Genomic DNA, 24,240 nt, shown 5'->3' with positions numbered 1-24,240 from the left:
CCCTTCTCCCTCCTCCCTCCCCCCTCTTCCTTTCTCTCTCTTCCTCCCCCACCTCTGTTTTCTGACTATCATTCCTGACATGCTTTCCTCTGCCACATCCTTCCAGCAGGATGCGCTGCCTCACCTCTGTCCCCAAGGAATGGAGCTGGCAATCTATGGACTGAGACCTCTGAAACTGTGAGCTCCTAAATAAACTTTTCCTCCTCTAATTGTTCTTGTCAGGTCTTTTGGTCACAGCAGCAAACAGATGACTAAAACACAGGTATGGGGCTTTGTATACCTGTCAGTCTATTTTGTGCTGCTATAACAAAATACCACAGATTGAGTAGTTTGCAAAGAATAGTACTTTATTGTCTCATAGTGCTGGGGGCTGGGAAGTCTAAGATCATGCAGTGTCTGATGAGGGCTGCTCTCTCTGCTTCTCAGAGGACTCCTTGTTGCTGCATCCTCCAGAGGAGAGGAACAGTGTGTCCTCACATGGTGGAAAGGCCAAAGAGAACAAACCCACTGCCCGAAGCCCTTTCCTAAGGGCCTAATCCATCCACTAAGGCTCTGCCCTCTTAAAAGCCTCATCTCCTAATACTATCAATTGGCAATTAAGTCTCTATGTACAGATTTTTTTGGGACACATTCAGAGCATAGCAATACTGGACTGTGAAATCAAGAGGATGAAAAAAACAGAGAGATCTGTGGCAGTTGTGTTCTGGTGAGTGTAAATGTTCAGGCATTGCTTTTCACAATGAAGAGATGCCTTCTAGAATATGTAGAGGCATCCCAGAATAAACCCCCTTCCACACATTCAGAAGGTCAGGCAGTGAAGTCACGAGCCCATTCAGGTCCAGCTTAGACAGGAGACAAAGGATCCTACCACTGGGAGTTTGGAGTGTGTGCACATTAGCCCTCAGCCAATTCTGTGGATTCTAATAATAATCATATGGTTAATAATCTGGAACCAAAAAAGATCCATCTAGAATATTTACTGGCAACATGCCTGATCAGTTTCTTCCCCATCAAGCATGAATAATCAAATGAACAAAAACAAATAGGGACCTCTAAAGATTTTTTCTGAACATGAAAAAGGGAATACTAGATCCATAGGAAAAGCAAATCTTTGAAAAAAATAGGGATCAGTTAAAAAGAAAGCCTTTACTAGATGAATCTTTTTGTTCTCCATAAATTTGAACTCTGTGAAACAAAAATCAATAGATGGAATGGTAAGATTAAAATGGTTGCTGAGATGCAAGCAGAGATGGAGATAAAGATTGTAAAGAAATATAAAATGCAATAGCATAATAAAACTCGTGCTTGCATTTGAAGCAGTAAAGCAAAAGAAATAACATTGCAGAAAATGGAACTGGGGTTAAGGAAGATAAAGTTAAGAAGGTCTCTCTGGATATATTAAAAAGAAAAACCCAGGAAGAAGACCGTGTTAAATGGAGAGGATACGTGGAGGGCAGAGAAGGGAGAACCTGGGCTATGGGGAAAGGAGGATATGGTGCAACTGAGACCAAGGGGTCACTGCAGGGCACCAACCACAGCAGGCCTCGTCCAGCAGGGGTTCCAGCCACAGAAGGGGTGCCCCCGAGGCCAAGGGGAGGGAGAAACACTCTGACCTCTCTCTGCGGCCCACACTGCAGTCTTCTGCCAGCATCTCCTACTGGCCAAACCCAGCCTGGAGCCAGCTGATGGGAGAACCTGGAAAACACAGGTCATGGGGGGGAAAATCCCCCGTGATACCAGCAAGGCAGGTCAGTCATGGGCATGGGGGCAAGCAGGTGGAAGACCAGCCAAGGAAGCTTTCAACAAAACACTGCTTAAATCAACAGCTGATTGGACTGGAATAGACAAATATCAGTTCAATATGTGAAGGTCATCCATTAGTGAGGACAGTAAATGGAAATAGATTGAATTCATTTATTAGAAGACACACTGTCTCAGATTTGGTGCAGAATACGCCAAAACCAATTATAGCTAGTTGTCAAAGCTTTGCCTAAAAGAGGAGAAAAATGTTAAGAACAAAACCGAGAATCAGAGTGACATGTTAATATTTGTAAAATAGTGTAGTACAAGGCAAGCACAGGGATTAAGACACAGGGCGTCATTTACATTGATAAAGAGTAAAATTCACACAAACGCTATGACACTGATTCCATCTGTTGAAGGGATTCTCAACAAAAATTGCACAAATTGCCCAAAAGACCCAATCAGAGTCTCTTTTACAAGCCTTCTTAAAAAGCTCTCTCACACACTACACTGATTTTCAGAGGGAGGAAGGCAATTGAAATTCCACTTGATCCAGAAACACTATTGATGGACAGATATTATATGCTTCAGATGTTGAGGCAACAAACAACGAACAAACAAACAAAAATCTCCAAACAAAAACCCAAATCAAAACTAAGAAACCATGGCGTAGTCTTTGGCAAAAACAGAAGTTATAAAGGATGATTAATAGCACTGACTTTGATTTAGTAAGTTTAGAGTATTTTGTGTTCTGAAAAGTGGAGAGAAAAATTATAATTCATTGTTCATGGACTGTTGACCACAATTAACCTGCACATGTTTACAAAAAATAATCTGACTATGAGAACATCAGAAATGGTTCTGGTTAAACTCTCTGATAAGAATGAAATAAAATGAGTATAAAGTGTCAATGAAAACTTCAGAACTTCTTTTAAAAAAGTCTTTATATCTTTTAAATCCAAGAAAACAGCAAACCCACAATTATGCATTATTTGAATATTAGGAAAAAGAGAAGTCTGCATTTTAAAATTTCTAAGAATGGTGAAAGCTGTATTCAAAGGAAAGCAATGTTTTAATATTTTCAATTTAAGCAAGATAGAATGAAGAAGAATGACATATTAAAGAAACTTGAAACTAACTCATATAAACCAGGAAGAAGGAAATAATAAAGATAAAAGCAGCTGTTAGTTGGAAAACAAGAAGAATAAAATTGATAAGTAATCCCAAGTACTGTCTTGAAAATGACGATAGGATAAATAAAGTTCTGGCAATTATAAATGAGAAAAAGAGAAAGCTAGAAAAATGCATAAAGTTAGAACTGAATTAAAAGGTATCAAGTAGACATTGGGGAGATTTTTTAAATCCTAAGACAATTTTTGACAACTTAATTCTAATATATTGGAAATTTTATAACAAGTGCATTATTTTGAGAACAATATGAACTACCAGAAATGATGGAAAAATTAGACCCGCTTGAGATTTCTTCACCAAGACAGCACTGCTTAGCATACAAGAGGAATTATTTTTATATTCTTTTGAAAATATTTTATTTTTGGTTAACATAGATTAATTGTACATGTTAACGGGAGTTGGTGATACTCAACACATGCCTGAAAATGCACTGGTCAGTTCCAGCCTCCTTTGCCCACCCTGTCCATCATGCTTCCCCAAACTCTAGTTATCACTTGTCTACCTTTGGGTCAACTTTTTTTTTTCAGTCTTCCCCACTTAAGAGAGAACTTGCAGTGATTATCTTTCTGAGCCTGGCTTATTTCACTTAACATAATGCCCTCCAGTTCCATCTATTTTGCTGCAAATGTCATAATTTCATTCTTTTTATGGCTAAATAAAACTCCATTGTCTATAGGTACTACATTTTCTTTATCCACTCACCTGTTGATGGACACCTAGGTTAAGTCCATCTCTTATCTGTTGTGAATAGTGCTGCAGTCAACATGGACATGAAGGTATCTCTGGTATGCTGCTATCATTTTCTTCTTGGCTGTATACCCAGAAGTAGGATAACTGTGAATAGATAATTCTCAAAAGAAGAAATACAAATGGCCAAGGAATGTATGAAAAAATGCTCAATATCGTTAGCCAAGAGGGGAATGCAAATCAAAACCACAATGAGAAATTATCTCACTCACTTAGAATAGCTGCTTTATATCTATAAACATTTTGTTGAGAATGTGGAGAGGAAGGGACTCTCATATATTGTTGATGGGAATGTAAATTAGTACAGCTGCTGTGGAGAACAGTATGAAATTTCCCCCCAAACCTGAAAAATATCATTTATTTCTGATTCAGCTTTACCTTGTACCATTGATTACTGTGTGAACTTGGTTAAGGTGCTTACCTCTTTCAGACTCAGTTTGCTCATCTGTAAATGGGGAGAGTAATTTTCTTATCCTATTATTTTCATAGCAATAAAAATATTAAATGATATACATGAAATTACTTAGCATAGTGATGGCCTGTGATGTGTCCAAAATGATGGTTATTGAATTGAGCCAATATTGAAAAAAAAATCCATCAAGTGCTTTAGGTCTAGATAGGTTCATTAGTATATTCCTTCATGCAATTTTCTGTGTGCCTGTTACATGTCAACAAAAATAATATGGGCACCATTATCTTCTAGGTGAGTCAGAGAAAATCCAATTTTTTTTTTTTAATTTGGCACATAGGAATGAAAATAGATGGGAGAATTCTAAATAAAATAATGGTAAACTAAATCCACTTGTACATTTTAAAAGAATGTATACCTTGGCAAAGTAGAGTTTATTTTGTAAATGGTGAGTAATTGAGCAACTATTATGTGATCACCACTGTGCTAGATACTCTGTACAGACTAGATTAGTGACCATAGGACCTTATGCGTTGTTATTATCTTATGACTAAAGAAATGGCAGTTGAGTGAGGATGGATAAGTTAATCAAGGACAAGGCAAATATTAGGGCTGGCATTGGGTTAGGGTTAGGGTTAGGGTTCAAGTCCAGCAATAGCTCATGCCACAGTATAGAAGTACTTTCCAGGACATCATCCTGAGACCAGTTTATTAAATGCCCACAGTTGCATTTGATAAGATCCAACCTCATCATGGATGGAAATTTTTTAATACTTAGGATAAATGCACTTTTCCATATTTTTTTATCGGTGTATTATAATTATACCTAATAGCTGTTACATATTCATATATGCATATAATATCACAATATAATTTGGTCACTATCATTTCCCAGTACCTCTCCTTTCCCTCCTGTACTCCCCTGCCCTGGTCCCTTTCTCTTTTCCTCTGGAGGGCTGTTTTAGTCAGCTGACCAGAACAACTGTAGAGGAGGAAGAGTTTGTTTGGGGGCTCACGGTTTCAGAGGTCTCAGTCCATGGACAGCTGGCTCCATTCCTTGGGGCTCAAGGTGAGGCAGAACATCATGGCGGAAGAGGGTGGTAGAGGGAAGCAGCTCGCGTGATGATGAGAAGCAGAGAAAGACTAGACTAAGCTCAGCTTACCAAATATAGACCCAAAGGTACATCCACAATGACCCACCTCCTCCAACCACACCCTATCACCTTCAGTCACCACTTCATTAATCCCATCAGGGGATTAATTCACTGATTGGGCTAAGACTCTCATAACCTGTTCATTTCACTTCTGAATGTTGCATAGTTTTACACATGAGCTTTTGGGGGTCACCTAACATCTAAACCATAAGAAGGGCCTACATTTTTAATAATATGCTGAAAAGATATCTGTATTTAATATTTAGCTTCATGTTTAGTGATGAAATACAAGATTATTCCAAATAATTTCTTTTTATCTCTATTTAAAATTTTAAAGAAATTTTACTCAATATAATAAGATATATATCAGAAATCAAATGTATAACAAGCGACATTTTCTTTTTTTGCAATACAATTATCTATACCTTATACTAAATGAATAACAAAAACAGTAAAAGTAAAAAAAAACAAAAAACAAAAAGAGATCTGTAAGGTGATCAAAAGCTTAAAAAATATTAAAAGTAGATTTTACGTACACTAACAATATCAGTTAGAAAATATCATGGAAAACAACTCAGATTCCCATTAGCAATGCAAATATAAAATACTAACTTTAATAGGAATTATGCAGAGTATACATGGAGAAAAATGACAGTGATCAATTGGGAGAAATAAACAAAGACTTGAGGCCTACCGTATTACTGGTTAAGGACACACAATGTTATAAAGATGTCATTTTTCCTCTAAATTAATTTATAGGCTTGACTTAATTTTATTCTACATTTTATTCATGGGGGTGGGTGACTTGGAATCCAATGAGGTGACTCTAGAATTCATGTGGATGAATAAAAAAACATTTCATAGGTTTTTAGGGGAGTGTGATGAGAGTAAAAACATCCGCTAAATGTATTCATTGATTCTAAGACTTTCAAAAACATTAAATTATATGTCTTAGAATGGAAGGAATATGATAATCAATAAGTTCAAAACCTTCATGAATCCTTAAATTAAGACTTCTACTACAGCATATACTCTTCTCCCATAAAATGCAGTAAAATGTAACTGAATAATGCATGTTTTTCTCCAGAGCCTTAATGATTGTATAAATACATGACAAAAGAGAAATGTATAAAGTAATAGGCTTTTAAAACCAGGAAACACAGCTCTTAGCACTTCATAAGAGTTACTGCAGGGAGAAAAGGAATGCAAAACCTCTAAACCACGTTGAGATGTGAATGCTGGGGATTGGCTGACTTGGCCACAGGTTAGATGCCTTCCCTACCTCCTAGGAGCTGCCTGTTAGAACCCATGCCTTGGCACCATTAAAGCTTGCCGGGTCACTGCCGAGTCGGGCTCCCCACAAGCAGAGCCTGAGATGAGAATTCTTGTGCAAGCAGTGAATTGATAAGGTGAAGGAAACTTCTGAGGGGCATATGGAAGCAATGTTACTTTTTAAATCCGAAAGGAGAACAGCAATAGTCCTGGACAGAGCAATTGACCAGATGGAGCAGGGTGAGCCTGGGGTCTGGCTTTGCCACCTTTGAACCTGGGACCTTGGCAGGGACCTTGGGCAGGTGGCTTAGCTTGTCTGACTCTTGGTTCACTCTTCTATACAATGGGGTCCACAGATGTGAAGCACAATATTAGAGGCTGCTGTTTGCCTGCTCAGAATCTGAGCCCATTTTCCTGACGTGGCATCTCTCGCTGGCCTTGAGAACTGCCCCATGTGGTTCTGTCAGGAATCACAGTTACCCCACATCCCCAGGCTCACAATAGTGAGAATGTAACCATGCTCGGACACAATCTGAATTCCCCCAGCTTCTCCCAAGTTGGAGGCCAGCCTCTGCTTCTCTTGGGTCACAGTTTCCAAGGCTGCGAAGCAGGCTGCTTCCCGCAGCTGCATTGGCCTGCGTGTCCACAGGCCGCCTCTCTTGGCCAGTGACTACTCTCACCTTTTCATGGACCCCAGATCTCCTCTCATGGAAACCAGAGCTCACCCTCTCATTATCCACTTAACCTGTCTTCTCGCCAGTCCTGTGCCCTCTTAAAATCTGGTTACTGGAGAGCCCCTTACTGACCAACCTCAGGGATTTGCTAACTTCTTCACCTTCCTCTCTCTTTCCCTTCCTTAATGCCTCCCTGGGGTTCAAAGGTATCATTTTTAACTTCTAAGAACTATTTCAAGCATTTTTCACATATGCATATATAATAGAATAGCATTATAGAGTAGTAAAATAGTTAATAATTATATAATATAATTATTATGTGTTAATGCATAAATATACATACATACATTAACTATCCATCAGCCATCCAGGTATAAGGGTCTTATATGTTTTTGACTTAGAACTTATGCATATTTATTTCAGAACTTAAAAAAAAAGACCATGACTGTAATCCCAGCCACTCAAGAGGCTGAGGCAGGAAGATCACAAATTTGAGGCCAGCCTGGGTGTTGAATCCAATATAAAGGTCTTATATGTTTTAAAATAAAAAATTAAATAAAAAGGAAGGGCTGGGGATGTAACTCAGTGGAAGAAGGAGAAGGAGAAGGAGAAGGAGAGGAGAAGGAGAAAACATTGCTGAAATTGTTCCTCTTGGCTCCCCACCTATTTCCCTCCTCAGAGATACCCAGGACTCTGACATTCCTCCATACCTTTCCCAGAGTTAATACTTCTATTCATATGTATGAATTCCTTAACATTATAAATTTGTGTTTCAAAAATTTATATATTCGGTTTCCTACTATACATATAAATTGCAACTTTTTTTTCACCCAACATTATATCTTTCAGATTTATCCATTTTGATTCCTATAAGCTAGATCTTTTACTCTTAATGTTGTGTGAATAAACACTGTTTATCTATTCTTCTACTGAGAAATGTTTAGGTTATTTCCACTTTCTCTCTATCATATAAATTGCAGCACTGAGCACCGAATGTGTCCTTGGGCACAGCTACAGAATAGCTCCAGGCTGACTATCTAGAAGTAGATTGCCCTGTGCACGGCATATATATCTCCAAGTGTGCTAAAAGTTGCTAGACTGTTCTCCAAAGGGAAGCCACCAGTTTACACCCCGTCAGCAACGTCTGGGCTTCACATTTGCTACATACCCAACACTATTTGGCATTACCAAACTTTTTAAAAATTACAGATCTAATGAGTGTCAAATTATGATTTTTTTCTTTTTTATTTTGCATTCGTTTGCTTAGGAGCAAGGCTGGCTTTGTTTTTTTTATATTTGTTGATTCTTTGGGTTTCTGTTTCTGTGACTCAATTATTTGTATTCTTTGTTTTATTTTATGCTATCTGTTTGTCTTTTCCTCATTGATTTTGGATCCTAGTTATCAGTTGTATGGGTAGTAAATATATTCTCCCAGGCTAATAACTTTATTCATGGTGTCTGTTTTGCGTCTTGTTTTAGAATGGTTTTTTAAAAAAGATTTTTCTTTTTATCATTTTTATAATGATTCTTCTTATTTTTAATGGTTTTTACCTTCAAAGGTGTTTCCCAAGGAGCTACCCCAGCTTCCTCCATGGTTGCTGGGGGGTATCTGTTTACATAGCTCCATTTCCCAACTCTCTGAGTCCTTGTGTGTTAGGTATGTCATGTATAAAACATCTTCCAACTGGGTTAGCTTTAAAATCCAATTTGAAATTCCCTGAATTAGAACCACCCTCTTTGCCTAGGAACACTTTTTGTTCTGGTTGATATGTTAGTATTTATTTTATTGTTTGTGCCTTCGATTTACTGTGCTGTTTCCTCCTTTCCTTAGTCTACCAAAATGAATCATCTTTATGGCTTTTCCCCACTTTTACTGGGATCCTTAATTTTCTGTTCGTCATTCCCCTTCAAATTGTAATCTTTATTCTTGACATTAATACCAAAGTTAACCAAAGTTTTCCTTTATTCCCACACGATTCAAAGCCTAAGGGATGCTTCACTCTGATCATCCCTCTCATCTGGCTAGAAATTATTGTCTAAAATATTTGTTTCATTTTTTAACACCTGCGAATTCATCATCACCGCCATCATCCTCACGACGGCTCTTCATACATTCAATCCTTAGTTTTGTCTCTGTATTTGCCAATTTCGTTTTTCACTCTTGCTTCTTGCATTTCTCTATCTTTTTTTGGTCACCTCCACCCCCGCCTCACCTCCCCACATTGTGTCTTCTGCTAGTTCCTTCAGTAGCACTCTCCACTGATGGGCATGAGGTCTGACTGCCTGGACCCCATGCCCTAGCCTGCCCTTCCTTGACAGCCCCCCCTTTTTTCTTTTTCTTTTTTTGGCAGGGTGGTTACTGGGGATTGAACTCAGAGACACTGGACCACTGAGCCATATCCCCAGCCCTGTTTTGTATTTTATTTAAAGACAGGGTCTCACTGAGTTGCTTAGTGCCTCACTTTTGCTGAGGCTGGCCTTGAACTCACGATCCTCCTGCCTCAGCCTCTCGAGCTGCTGGGATTACAGGCATGTGCCACAGTGTCTGGCTCCTTGGCAGCTCTTACCCTCCTTCTGGTTTAGAATTCCTGCTTCAGTTCTGCCTTCTAACGAGTCTCCCTTATTTCTGTTAAGCTCAGTTGTTTATTTTAAATATTTACGTATTACCTTTTTGTGTGTGTATGTGTGGGTTCGTAGGAGGGGTAAAGGCCATTTAATGAATTCAGCAGGACAGCTCTAGGGACATTAGATATAATTTTAAAGTCTCAGAAGAAACAGGAAACACCAATGTGTATAGAATGATAACTCCATTTCAGGTTTATAGAATGTATCAATGACTTCCTTCAATATTTATGTCACCATAAAATGCAAATTATAAATTACTGTTTTAATTCTTATTTTTTTTGGCTGTTGTGAATTTGTATATCAGTTAATTCAATTTTATTTATTTTATGTTTTTCAAATTACAGAACACCTGCTGGCTATATAAAGGAAAAGCTAATTGTACTCCGGCCTTTCTCCAAGCCTCTGTCCCCTGCCAAGATAACCAGTGTTCCTGGCTGGTGAATATTTCTTCGTGCCGTTTTCCTTGGGAGAAAATATGCAAGTGCATCTACTCAAGCACAGGTAGCAGGCTGGTTTGTTTAACCCAAACAAAACAGGCAACTTGTTTTATTCAATTAAGAGGATGTTGTTATCTAGAATTTCTAAAAACTGTTAGCTTGACAGTTGTCAGATTATCTTAATTCATTGTTTTGAAGACCCTAAGTCATCCATTTGCTTTCTTTCCTTTTTCTTGTATTTGTCTTTTTAGAAATTTTATTTGTTCTTTTCAGTTATACATGATGGTAGAGTATATTTTGACATATTTATACAAGCATGAAGTATGTCTTATTCTAATTAGGATCCCAGTCCTGTGGAGGTCCATGATGTGGAGATTCACTGTGGTGTATCCATATTTGTACATAGGAAAGTTAGATTAATTTCACTGTCTTTCCTACTTCTATCTCCCTTCCCTTTCCTTCATTCTCCTTTTCTAATCACTGAACTTCTATTCTCTGTGCCCCCCTTTTTGTGTGTTAGCATTCATATATCAGAGAAAACATTTCACCTTTGGTTTTTTGGGGATTGGCTTATTGCACTTAGTATTAGAGTCTCCAAATCCGTCAATTTACTAGCAAATGTCATAAAGCCATCACTTTTATGGCTGAGTAATATTCCATTGTGTATATAAACAATATTTTCTTTATCCATTCATCTGTTGGAGGATCCTGAGGTTGGTTTCATGGCTTAACTATTGTGAATTGAACTGCTGTAAACATTGATGTGGCTGTGTCACCGTAGTATGCTGATTTTAAGTCCTTTGGGTATACACCAAGGAGTAGGATAACTGGATCACATGGTGATTCCATTCCTAGAATTCTGAGGAATCTCCACACTGCTTTCCAGAGTGGTTGTACCAATTTGCAATCCCACCAGCATTTTATGAATGTACCTTTTCCCCCACGTCCTTGCTAACATTTATTATTACTCATATTCTTGATAATTGCCATTCTGATTGGAGTGAAATGAAATCTCAGTGTAGCATTAATGTGCATTTCTCTAATTGCTAGAGATGTTGAACATTTTTTAATATATTTGTTGACCATTTGTATTTCTTCTGTGAAGTGCCTGTTCTTTTCCTTTGCTCATTTGTTGATTGGGTTAATATATATATCTGATTTTTTAAAAATATACAACAACAGTGGAATGCATTACAATCCTTATTACACATATAGAGCACAATTTTTCATATCTCTCTATATAAAGTATGTTCACATCAATTTATGCCATTATTCATGCACTTTTTTTGCATTACTATTCTTAATACACATATATACCACAATTTTTTATATCTTTGTTTGTATATAAGGTATGTTGACACCCAATTCAAGTCTTCATACATGTACTTTGTATAATGATGACCATCACATTCCACCATCCTTGCTAATCCCCTTTCCCTCCCACCCCTCTTCCTTATCTAGAATTAATCTAATCTTCCCATGCTCTCCCTCCCTACCCCACTATGAATCACCCTCTTATATCAGATAAAACATTTGGCATTTGATTTTTTTTGGGATTGGCTGACTTCATTTAGCATTATCTTCCCCAACGCCATCCATTTACCCGCGAATACCATGATTTTGTTCTTTTTTAATGCTGAGTAATATTCCATTGTGTATAAATGTCATATTTTTTATCCATTCATCCACTGAAGGACATCTAGGTTGGCTCCACAGTTTAGCTATTGTGAATTGTGCTGCTATAAACATTGATGTGGCTGTGTTCCTATAGTATGCTGTTTTTAAGTCCTTTGAGTATAGTCTGAGAAGAGGAATAGCTGGGTCAAATGATGGTTCCATTCCCAGATTTCCAAGGAATCTCCATACTGCTTTCCAAATTAGCTGCACCAATTTGCATTCCCACTAGCAGTTTATGAGTGTACCTTTTTCCCCGACATCCTTGCCAACACTTATTGTTGTTTGTGTTCATGATAGCTGCCATTCTGACTGGAGTGAGATGATATCTTAGAGTAGTTTTGATTTGCATTTCTCTGATTGCTAGAAATGATGAGCATTTTTTTTTCATATACCATTTGTATTTCTTCTGTGAAGTGCCTGTTCTTTTCCTTTGTCCATTTGTTGATTGGGTTATTTTATATTTTTATGATGTTAAGATTTTGGAGTCCTTTGTATGTCTTGGAGATTAATGTTCCATCTAAGGTTCAGGAGGCAAAGATTTTCTTCCATTCTGCAGGCTCTCTCTTCATGCTCTTGATTGTTTCCTTTGCGGTAAAGAAGCTTCTTAGTTTGATACCATCCCCTTTATTGATTCTTGATTTTTACTTCTTATGCTTTAGGAGTCTTGTTGAGGAAGTCAGTTCCTAAGCCGACATGATGGAGTGTGGGGCCTAGAGATGGGGGTTAAATTTCGTTCTGCTACATATGGATTTCCAGTTTTCCTAGCACCATTTGTTGAAGAGGCTGTCTTTTCTGCAATGTGTGCTTATAGTGCCTTTGTCTAGGATGAGATAACTGTATTTATGTGGGTTTGTCTTTGTGTCTTCTGTTCTGTACTATTGGTGTACCTGTCTGCTTTTGTGTCAATACCATGCCATTTTTGTTACTATAGCTCTGTAGTATAGTTGAAGTTCTGGTATTGTGATGCTTCCTGCTTCACTCTTCTTGCTAAGGATTGCTTTAGCTATTCTGGGTCTCTTATTTTTCCAAATGAATTTCACGATTGCTTTTTCTATTTCTATAAGGAATGATGATGGGATTTTAATTGGAATCACATTGAATCTGTATAGCATTTTGGGTAGTATGGCCAGTTTGACAATATTAATTCTTCCTATCTAAGAACATAGGAAATCTTTCCATTTTCTTAGACCTTAGGTCTTCTTCAATTTCTTTCTTTCTTTTTATTTTTTTTGGTGGAGGCTCTGGGGATTGATCCCAGGGCCTTGTGCATGCAAGGCAAGCACTCTACCAACTGAGCTACATTCCCAGCCCCCAATTTCTTTCTTTAATGTTCAAAAAGCATTTGACAAAATACAGCATCCATTCATGTTCAAAACATTAGATAAACTAGGCATAGTAGGAATATACTTCAATATTTTTAAAGCTATGTACATTAAACTCAAGGCCAACATCATTCTAAATGGAGAAAAACTGATAGTATTCCCTTTAAAAACTGGAACAAGACAGGAATGCCTTCTTTCACGCCTTCTGTTCAACATAGTCCTTGAAACTCTAGCAAGAGCAATTAGGCAAAAGAAAGAAATTAAAGGGATACAAATAGGAAAAGAAGAGCTCAAACTATCTGTATTTGGTGATGACAAGATCCTGTATTTAGAAAACCCAAAAAAACTCACCAGAAGACTTCTATAACTCAAAAAAATTCAGTAAAATTAACACCCATAAATCAATTGTGTTTCTAAATACCAAGGATGAATGAGTTGAGAGAGAAATTAGGAGGACATTCACAATTGCCTCAAAAGAAAAAAAAAAAAAAAGAAAAGTACAGACTACCCCTTTGCTTTCTATCTTTTTGGATTCCAATCTTGAGCTAACTCTCCCATATCTAGCCTTATCCTTTTGACTGAAACCTCACTTCATTTTCCGTCAAGGTCCTTTATTTATGAGCAACCAAAATTTAAATTGAAATACCCACCCATAAAAATATAGATCAGAAGTGAAACCAATTAGAGTTTATTATAGAAAATGCCTGAATCTTCCATTGGCCACTTCAGGGTCAATATGAATCCATAGTGTTTCTGTGCTGCAAAGTGATATTAGGCCTAGAAGACACAATTCTGAAACCAACCACCCCTAGCCAAATTGCTGGTCATTGCTGTGACGAAGACAGGCCTAGGATCTATTGTCCAAAAATCAATCTAGCACAATGATGTGCCACTCTGGCTGAGCATCAGAGTCATTTAGGAAACTTAAAAAAAAAAAAAAAAACCCTATTTCCAGACCCAGTCTTTAGACATTCTGATATAATTGTCTGGATTGGGTTGCAGGCACTGGCATGAACTGATTGTAATGTTTAGCTTGAGACAGGATAAAACCCAGTACTGCACACTGTCTTGCCATTGGTGGTATTGCTTTGAGACCACTGGTTCTCAGCCCCAAGGCATCCCATATGGACATTACAGAGAGAACCTTGAGGACATGGAGTTAGACGATCTGGGGTCCGGCCCGGTCTGCCACTTACTATGGTGCGAACTTGCACAAAACGTTTGCATCTCTGAGTTTCTGCTTTCTCATCTGTAAATATGGAGATCAGAATCCGTGTTTCACATGGTGATTATTGTGATGAAAAGATTAAGTGTTCCTGTATGTTTTTATTTTTATAAGTTGTAAGGCTCTATAAAAATGTTGAACACGGTGTTTCTTCCAGGTTTAAAGGTTTTTGGTTCTCTAAATTAACTATAGACCTTTTCCATCGTGTGAGCCCATGCGTGAGCGGAAAAAAATATTAAATAATATTCTGCATGTCTTGATTTTCTGAAATGCCTCTTTCACCAACTCTCAAAGGCCAGTGGTTTAGGTTGGACTTAGCAGAATGACTTGAATGATGGGAGTAATTATATCCAAGTCCTTCTGGTCTCTGGATTATCCTCTCTTCAAAATAATATCCAAATAATTTAATTCAAGAGAAAGTTGGAATTAAAACTATCTATATTTGTGATGCAGGTCCCATCTCCTTCCTTCTAATAGAGATGAGGAGTTTCTAAAAGAGAAAGCAGACCTTTGAATTAGGGTCTGCATGAGGGGCTAAAAATGCTGTAAGTAAATTTCCTTTTAAGTGGTTTAGTCTCATAGTCAAGCTATTTAAATATTATGAAAGAGACTTAAAAACCCATGAAAATTTAAGTATCATGGTGAGAATGCTATATTTTGACATACCATATAATTTAACACACGAAAAAAAATTTTAGGGTAACAATTATATTCTTCACTCAAGCATGAGATTGGTATTTCTCAAGAGGTTGTTGCTGTAGCATTTGGGGATGTGATGAGAAAACACCCAGGGAGGTGGTCATTTCAAAATCAGAGTTTGTCCAGCATTATCAGAAATATCTCAATTGGAAGAAAATCACCAAAAATTAGTTTGGTCCTTTCCTAGTCCTATAAAAGGGATTTTCTTTAGCTAGGTAAATTTTCCCCACCATTCTCTTAAAAGAAATAAAAATGGTGGAAATAACGTGTTTCTTTTCTGTTACAGATGGAATCACAATTATAAATTGTTCAATTAAGACAAATGGATGAAACTATTATTTCACCTTTGTCCTTAGAGACAATTACATTAACTACCCAGAGGACTCAGTCTCCCATCTCCTGCCCTGGGAGCACTTCATCTCTGCTTGAAGAAATGAGCTACTGAGGAGATAGTTTTGGCCCGTGAGTTGGCCCGTGGCCCTATTTCTTCCTTAGATGAAACTGAAGGTCATGAAAGAGGAAACCTACAGCTCTTTCCTCTTTGTACATTCAGAAAACATCAAATGTGGTTTCTTTCTTTCCCTTTCTATTTGTGTAATGTCATCAGCCAGGAAGGAAAGCAACATTCTTTGAGCCATGACCTGCGTTGGGTTGGGAGCTGACGTAGATCGTCTCTATGATCACACACCTTTCGTGAATGGTTGATATTGTCATGCCCATTTGCCTGCCGGGGAAGCTGAGGTTTAGAGAAGTTATGTTACTTGACCAAAGCTATGGTGCTGGTAATCAGAGGAGTGGACATCGTATGTTTTGTGCTTTACATGAGAGGACATTCTTGAACCAACATGCAGATGCTAGATTTGCCCTTGGCATGAAGGTACAAGATATTTATCACTGGGGCATTCATAGCAACCCAGGAAGTAGATGAAATGTGTTTTAGCTCTGACTTCATTTCCCACTCTTTGCCTTTCCTCTCCTGAGCTTGGCTGGGTCTATGATGAGTCCCGAGTGTAAGCACAGAAAAAATTCGTAAAGGTGAATGTTGTAGAAAAACCTGAGTAGTAATGAGGCAGGCTGTGAGCTGTCTTATCCAGAGACTATGATGACTATCAACTCAGATTTGATTGATAGGACTGATGGATTTTTTTTTCTTTCGTTCAGTCCCTGGACAAACATTCACCAAACATCTACCATAAATCAGATAATCCTGAAGGTGCTGGAAAGAAAGCTAGGCACAAGACAGAAATCTTTACATTTATTGAGCATAAAAAAACAGATGCCCTAAGGTTAAAAAGACAATACCAGTCCTCAAAGAGTTTACAATCAAATGCAGTATCCGTTAGCTTGACAAGTAGGTAATTAAAGTAAGAGCTAGAGGGACCGGCAGATAGCCAGGGAGTGCAGGATAGGATGGTGAAATGTAGGGGCAAAGTTTTATCACATTGGTTCAGGAAATTCATCGGGGCTGGGATATTTTCACTGTTGTAAAGCATGGAAGTGGATGAAAGTGTTCCGGACTCTTGCTACAGAATCCTGGAGACTCCTGAAACTAGCTAGTGTGATTCTAGGATCACTTATGGTCCTAAATGTACAGGTCCCTCAAAGGATCACTTTCTTAGGAACAGTCTAGGAACCAAATATCAATTACGAGTATTTCAAGTCTGCACTGTCTCTTCAGGGAATGCCAGAAATAGAGGCCAGGCTCACCGCAGAGAATGCATCATAAAAATCATAAAAATTCTTCCCAGGTCTCTGCATCTGTTGCTACCCTCTACCCAGATGGCTGTTATGCCTACTCAAACCTTTTTCTTTTCTTCTGTTCACTTCCTATCTCGTGGAATCCACATAGCTTTCCTGTTTTTCTTCCTGATCTTCCAGCCAGACTGTCTTGGTCCTTTTATATAAATGTTGTTTTTGCTTCTCTGACGTCTATTACTGTTTTCTCTGGTTCAGCTATGATTTGGCTTCTCTACAACAAAAGTGATCTTAGGAATCTTTTCAGAAAGCGAGAGCCACTTTTCCTTAGAATCTAGAGGGAGAATGGACAATTGTGAATAGTTTATATCTTAATAATGTGGGTCCTATTATGGGGGCACTCTGTGAACTGATTTGTGAAGGGTCCCCTTTCAGCAGGATCCCAGATATTGGGGACTTTTTGTACAGTTGTCTTCTGGGAATTCTGGCCTTGATAGAAGAGGTCTTAAATTTTGTCATTTTGCAACAGATTTGCCAAGCTCATGAGCTCAACTTGTTTGGGTTCCCTGGGACCAACCTAAAGATTGGAAAAGATTTTCCTCAATTGTCTCTTATCCACTCTAGACCTCACTGAGAGCTAGAATAAAGCCACTGTTCTATTTTAGTATGGGTGGTACTAGCTGACATGCCATTCGGTAGCCTTGCCCAGTGAAGATGTATTCCTCCTTCACCTCAGAGGCAAGGGTAGTGTTGTTGGTTGGCACATTTATCTCTCTTCTATATGGTAATTCAAAGATCCAGCTGTTGGAGGCTCTGCCACCAACAGTCTTCCACGGTGACCTTCTAGCCATTTCTGTTCCCATCAACCAGAAAGGAAAGACCCTGGAGGAGCCCAGGTGGGTTTCTACAGCAAGACCAGCGAGTGGCCCTTCTGCTCACATTCCACTGGCTGGAGCCCAGTCATGTGGGGTCCTAGGCTGGGTTCCCCAGAAGCAGACCCTGAGAAGAGATGTCTTCAGGAGTGGCTTCCTAGAGAAAGCAGGAGAGAAGTGACAAGCTGCAAGGGGAATTGGACAAGCAGGGGATTGTATCAGGAAACGTCCCAGAGCTAGCCTGATCCTGTGGGGTGCTCTGGGTCTTACAGTACACCTTTCCCACCTCAAGGGAAGGCCCCAGGTTTCACACTCTGCCTAGGGCTGCCCCTGGGAGCTGTAAACTCCAGGAATTTCTGGCCCCCTGGAACTACAGGGTTCCATTAGCTAAGGAGAAGCTTCACAAGAAACTCAATCTGCAAACCCTTGTCTCAGAGCAAAATGTGAGGATGGGCATCAGAAATAGGGAAAGGAAACCAAGGAGACTGGGCAAGGCTTGGAGAGTGTCCACTCCATGTGGCTACACCAGAGTGCAAAGGAGGCTGGGAAATGTCGTCCAACAGTGCTTCAGGATAAAACAAAAACAAAAACAAAACAAAATAAAAAACAAAACCAAAAAGTTCTGGGTGAAATACAGCTGCATAAGTGACTATTTCATCAGACTTCTATGAGCGTGTGTGTGTGTGTGTGTGTGTGTGTGTTAGACAGGTGTGATATGGAGTAAATCGAGCAAAAGCCCCTTGTATTCTGAGTAAAGTAAAAGTTGTACAACGTAGCTCCCGTCTATGGTGACAGACTGCTAAAGGAAGACCACCACCACATAATTCCTTCCTTTTGGTCTGCATGGGAATTCGCCAACCTGCCAATGGGTGACCTGGGAGAACTTTCTAAGCCAGGGGAGGGGCTCTGGCTCTCATAGCCAGTGACTCCAAGGCCACGCTCTTTGTTCTCATTCCTGCTGACCCCGTTGGCCTCCTCTCCCACCAATCCCCTCTCACTCCCAGCATTTCAGCCATTCCTGAAATGTCCACGTCTGTTTCAAGGACGGTCTCCCTTTGCCTGGAAAGCCCAGCTCCTTACTTGTTGACCTGGTGAACCCCATCCCTCAAACCCCAGTGCAGACTTCACCATCTGTAAATATACTTTCCCAAACCTGCACTGATGATCATCCCTCATTAGTGTCTTAGGAAATAATAAAACTAGTAATAAGGACTACTCTTGAATGTATATGTACTCTGCACTTCGTAAACATTATCTTGACACTACTGTCACCTGGAAAAGAAAGCGTTACTATCCATATTTTGGGGCCTGGTGGTGGGGAGGTTGGGCAGTTAAACTGGATGGCAGTATTCTGCTCAAGAGTGGTAGGATAAAAAATCCAAAATATGCTCATGTTTATTTTTTAGGACATCATCAAAATGAAAGTGTGTCAATATGTATACATGTGTACATATACAAATATACATTGACATACATAATTGTCTGTCTTTCTATCATCTACTTTGTTTTTGTCTTTCTGTCTCTCCTTGCTATTTCTCTCCCTCCTTCACCTTCTCCTTCTCTCTCCCTGTCTCTGTGAGTGGAGACCCTGCATGGCCACTGGTCTGTGTTGCCCGTTCAGACTCCTAGCAAGTCAGGTTGTGTCACTGGCTCTAGTTTCTGCAGAAAAACAGCTTGTTTACACCTCCAACCAGCCTCTGTCCTCTTCTAGGGGCTGGGGTGATGGATGGTGGCAATTATGGCCAGTGTGCTTCCATTAGGGCCCTGCTGGCCCCAGGTACTGGCAGCTCTCAGTGGAGCTTGTTAATTATGTCATGAAATAGCAATGGTAAAAGGCCCACAGTGGAGGAGCCTGGTAGCAGAACCTCAGAGAATGAGCATTGGGATTCTGCAGTTGTCAGAATCCAGAATATTACACCTGGGGAATTTGGGGGGTTGGCCCCTACCCTGGGCCTTGCATATCCAGTGTCTTTCCCTAGCCTTCTTGAGGGACTTCATGCCCAAGTTAGGGCACTCACAGGTTTGGAGTACCTTTCTGATGGCTATGAGTTTGGGCTCTGGAGCTGGGCTGCCTGGATTCAGCTGGATGACTTTGGGCAAAGACTTACTCTCTGTGCCTCAGTTTCCTTATCTGTAAGATGGGGACAAAATGGGACCTACCTCATAGGGTTGTTGTGAAGGTCAAATACAATGTGGGAAAAGTACTTAGCAGAGTCTCTACCATATAGTAAGAAGAGCACAGCAAATGATAATTATTAACATGAGTGTTACTTATTTTTTACTTATTCAGGCTTCTCAATTCACCTGTGAGGTAGGGATGTTTAACTGTATTTAGTGGAAGAAACAGGGCTCAAGCCGATGAAATTGCTGCAGACTGGAATTGGAGGATGTGGGTTCTAAGCTCAGTGTGCTTTCTGCTGTCCTCTACTGAGTACCTTTTAGCCACCGTCTTTGGCTAATGACACTAGGATTTCCATCTTCACTTTGGTGCTTACCTGCTCAGGACAGGGTAGGAAACACCACAATCCTACTAGAGCAGATTTGGTATGCCCAAGGTCACAGTCCCAGTGAGGATGGTATCATAGGACAGACTGGTCTAGCACTTGGGGCTCTTGATTTTCAATGCATTTTTGCTACTAACATTTTATGTTACCTTGAGAAACTCTTCCCTTCTCTCTCTGAGTATCAATTTTCCTACATGAAAAATTGTCTTTGCAATTTTCTTTCTAGATATCAGTTTATGCTGTAGAATTATTCACGTGTTTGGGCTAGATACATTAGTAGGAGTATTCATTGCAACATTGCTCATCATAGTGAAAAATTGGAAGTGATCTAATTACCCATCAAATTCGTATAGCAAAGATAATGAAGGGGAACTCTATGTTCTGACATGCAAATTTGAAAAAAAGAAAAACCATGAAAATATACTGCTAGGGTTTGGATGTGCAGAGTCCCCCAAAAGCTCCTGTGTTAAGGAAGGAATGTTCAGAGGTGAAATGATTGAATTGTGGGAGCTGAACCCAATCAATCCATCCTAGTTTGCATGGACTGACTGGGTGGTAACTGTAGGCAGTTGGAGCGTGGCTGGAGGAAGTGGGTCACTGGGGTCTATTAGCCAGCATGGCTGATGAAATCTGTTCACAGGGAAAAACTGGTGGATAACCTGGCAGGGCTCATCTTTCCTGATACCCCTTCCCCTTTCTCTCTCTGCTGCCTGCATGCCATGAGAAGAGCAGAGCTCGTCCCCATGCCCTTCTGCCTCATCTTGGACCCAGAGCAATGGAGTTAGCCCACTATGGACTGAACCTCTGAAACTGTGAGTCAAAATAAACATTTTCTCCTCTAAGTTATCTTTGGGTATTTTGGCCACAGCAATGGAATGCTGACAAGTACAGATAGATTGTTGAATACCAAAAGCAAATGACAAAATTGCACATAGATGACAATCCTATTTATCTAAAGAAAATTATTTCTAATTTAGACACACAGAGGCAAATGCATTTTTAAAATGTGTAGAATTCTGCATGACAGACTCTTATTAATACTTACTTCTGGGCAGAAGAAAGGATGTGGTGGTGGTTTATAAGGGACTTTGGCTTAGTTCTGATTTTACATATTTTGGCATAGCTTTGATTTTTATTACATTGAATTCATATTCAGGTTTTTTTTTTTTTTTTTAGTAACAAAATTGAGGGCAGAACCTAAAGATTCTTTTGGCATTGATCACACTAAATGAGGGTGGTCCTGTGTACAGACACATTGTAAGCCCACCTCACTCAAGGTCAGGGACGGTCGCTGGGCATCAAGAGAGACTCCAGGCCTCTGTCTCTCCTGACTCCCTCATCTCAAGGAGCCAGACTGGCTTTGGTCAAGTGCCTCACGGACTGGGGGAAGAGTCAGAGGGGCATGAAAGGACAAGGGGACTTCTCTAGAGCTTTCTTGTCCTGGCCCTTTAAGTCAGAACTATGACTGGCCAGTTAAGCCCTAGTGGCCACCTGGCCCACAGTCTGAGGTGTCAGACCAGATTTATTTATCTTCCCTGGTCTTGCATAGTTCCTTCTGCCTACGTTTCACAAGGGCTGCCAGAGGCCAAGGTCCTGAAGAAAAAAAAAATTGCCTCAAGAGAAACTCAGAGGTGGGTGCAGCTCTATTAACCCGCATGGCTGATGGAATCTGTTCACAGGGAAAAATTGGTGGATTTCAGAAAAATCAATGGATTTCAGCCTCTGCTTCACTTCAGTCTCCCCTTTACCCGAGAAGTGATTTTGTTGAAGTTGTTTTCAATATCATAGAGCTTTAAAGGGTCTTGAGAGAAATGGTTCATTGACTTGATCTTCTAGCGAATATTTGGAATTTGAGGTGAAATGATTTTCTAATAACAACTCAAATTAGTAAACAGGGAAAAACCTTCACCCTGTATTATATTTCACTCAGTTTTCAGAGGATGTTTACATTTGCCCTGAGAGCAATTTCCTGCATGTAGATGTCCTGCAGCTTAAAGTTCCTTTAAGGAACAGCAGAAGAGGAACTGAGACTCGTGGTTACCTGGCAGTCAATTCCTGAAAGGGAAAGACAAATCAGGCCGCAGCATTTTGAAAGCTATGGTCAAGAGTTAACTTCTCACTTGAACTTACTTCATAACTTGCTCGGTTTCTTCCCCCAAGTCTGGATTTTTTCTGTCTTTCACACCAGCGTTATTCTTGTGATCATTAATTCGATGTCAACTTGGTAGTGCTAAGGGATGCACAGGTCACTGGTAAAACATTATTTCTGGATGTATTGGTGAGGTTGTTTCTGGGAGAGATTAGCATTTGAGCTAGTGGACAGAGCAGAGGAGATTCCCTGTCACCAACATGGGTGGACATTATTCAATCTGCTGAGGGCCCTAGTAGAACAAAAGGGTAGAGGAGGGGTGGTTTTGCTGTCTTCGTGAGCTGGGAGCACCATCATCTCCTGCTCTTGGACATCAGAGCTCCCAATTCGTGGGCATTGGGATTGGGCTGAGTTCCCCTATAGGCTTTCCTGGGTCTCCAGCTTGCAGGTGGCCAATCAAGAGACCTGTCAGTCTCCATCATCGGGTGAGCCACTTCCTATCATCTGTACAATGCATATCTATCTGTCTCTCTGTCTGTGTCCATCCCTGTCTCTCTTATTGGTTCTTTTTCTCTGGGGATCCTGATGACTCTTTTGTGAGTCTCCCACTTTTTCCTCTTGCCTTGTCTCTCCTCCTTCTCTTTGGGTGTCTCTGGGTGCTGGTTCGCCTATTCCTTCTCTCTCCTTTGTCTGTCTCTTCCTTCACATTTTGCTCTGGACCATTTCCTGGTTTCACTCCTTCCCCTCCATTCCTGTCCTTTATCTTTCCTTTGCTTTCCTTTACCTTGTCATAATTTGAAAACAAAACACATTTGAACCTTTCATATATATATATATATATATTTTTTTTTTTCAGTAGTATTTTATGTTTTCTGTTCTGAATTTAAAGGCAGGGAAAAATGGAGAGTTCATATTTCATCCTTTTGGAGTTACAAAGAAAATTTCAACCTAACCGATACCCAGCCCTAAATTCAGATGCCTGCCGTGTGGGACTCTTGATGGATTATTTTGGAGGGGTGGAGGAACCAGGAACTATGGATAAAAGGAAGTTTCTATAACCTTTGGGAATGTTATAGTTTTAATTCTGACTCTAGTTTTAGATTTTGATTCAGCTAATGATTATCTATTAATGACACTTCAGAAATAAGGTAAGAGGGAATATATGGTCAGATCTGGCCCCACCTTCCTTAGCAGTCCAATAGCTGGGTTCTGTTCCAGGGGGTACCTAGGACAAAGGTAGGCCAAGGTACCTAGGACAAAGGTAGGCCAAGGGTTGAGAAATCTGGGTTTGAAACCTACTTTAAAAATATTTACTGGTTTTGTGACTCTGAGCAAGTCAGACTCTGTGAGTCTCAATTCCCCTAAGAGCAAAATAAAATAAATAAAGCTACATTCCAGGCTTGGGGTCAGGTAAGAAAAGTTATGAAAAAATGTCTGATTCTTCTCAGGGGATTAATGAAGGTGAATTAATTGTCTTTCCTCTAGGCCGCTCTGAGCCTCCCTCGTTTCCTCTGAACATGGGGAAGGGCATGGGATTCTGGGGAATTTTGGAATCATTCCTTGCAGGGGGCAGGACAAATATAAGAGCAATAAACTGAAGATGGCCGCTGCGTACGGGGGTTGCTGAAGTGCTGAGCGTGGTGCTCAAAGCAGCGGCTTTAATAGAGATTTCGCACAGTCTCTTAGAGCTCCTTTCACCGTTAATCTGTAGCGGACCACTTTGCCAAGGAGTAGGAAGAACAAAGAAATCGAAAAAGAGACGCTTGGCTGCGCAGAGCCGCGGGCGCTTTGCTCCCATCTGCTTCCTCTTTCGCTTTGCTCCGGGCGGAGAAGCTGAATGTGTAATCAGCAGTGGATTGTAAGTACCCGAGGCAAAGAAAGCTCAGTGCGCCCCGCCTTTTTTTT

The sequence above is a fragment of the Marmota marmota genome, unplaced genomic scaffold (assembly GCF_001458135.2).
Source record: "Marmota marmota marmota unplaced genomic scaffold, marMar, whole genome shotgun sequence".
Lineage (NCBI taxonomy): Eukaryota > Metazoa > Chordata > Mammalia > Rodentia > Sciuridae > Marmota > Marmota marmota.
The sequence above is the reverse complement of the archived record's forward strand: the minus strand, read 5'-3'. Positions refer to the sequence as shown.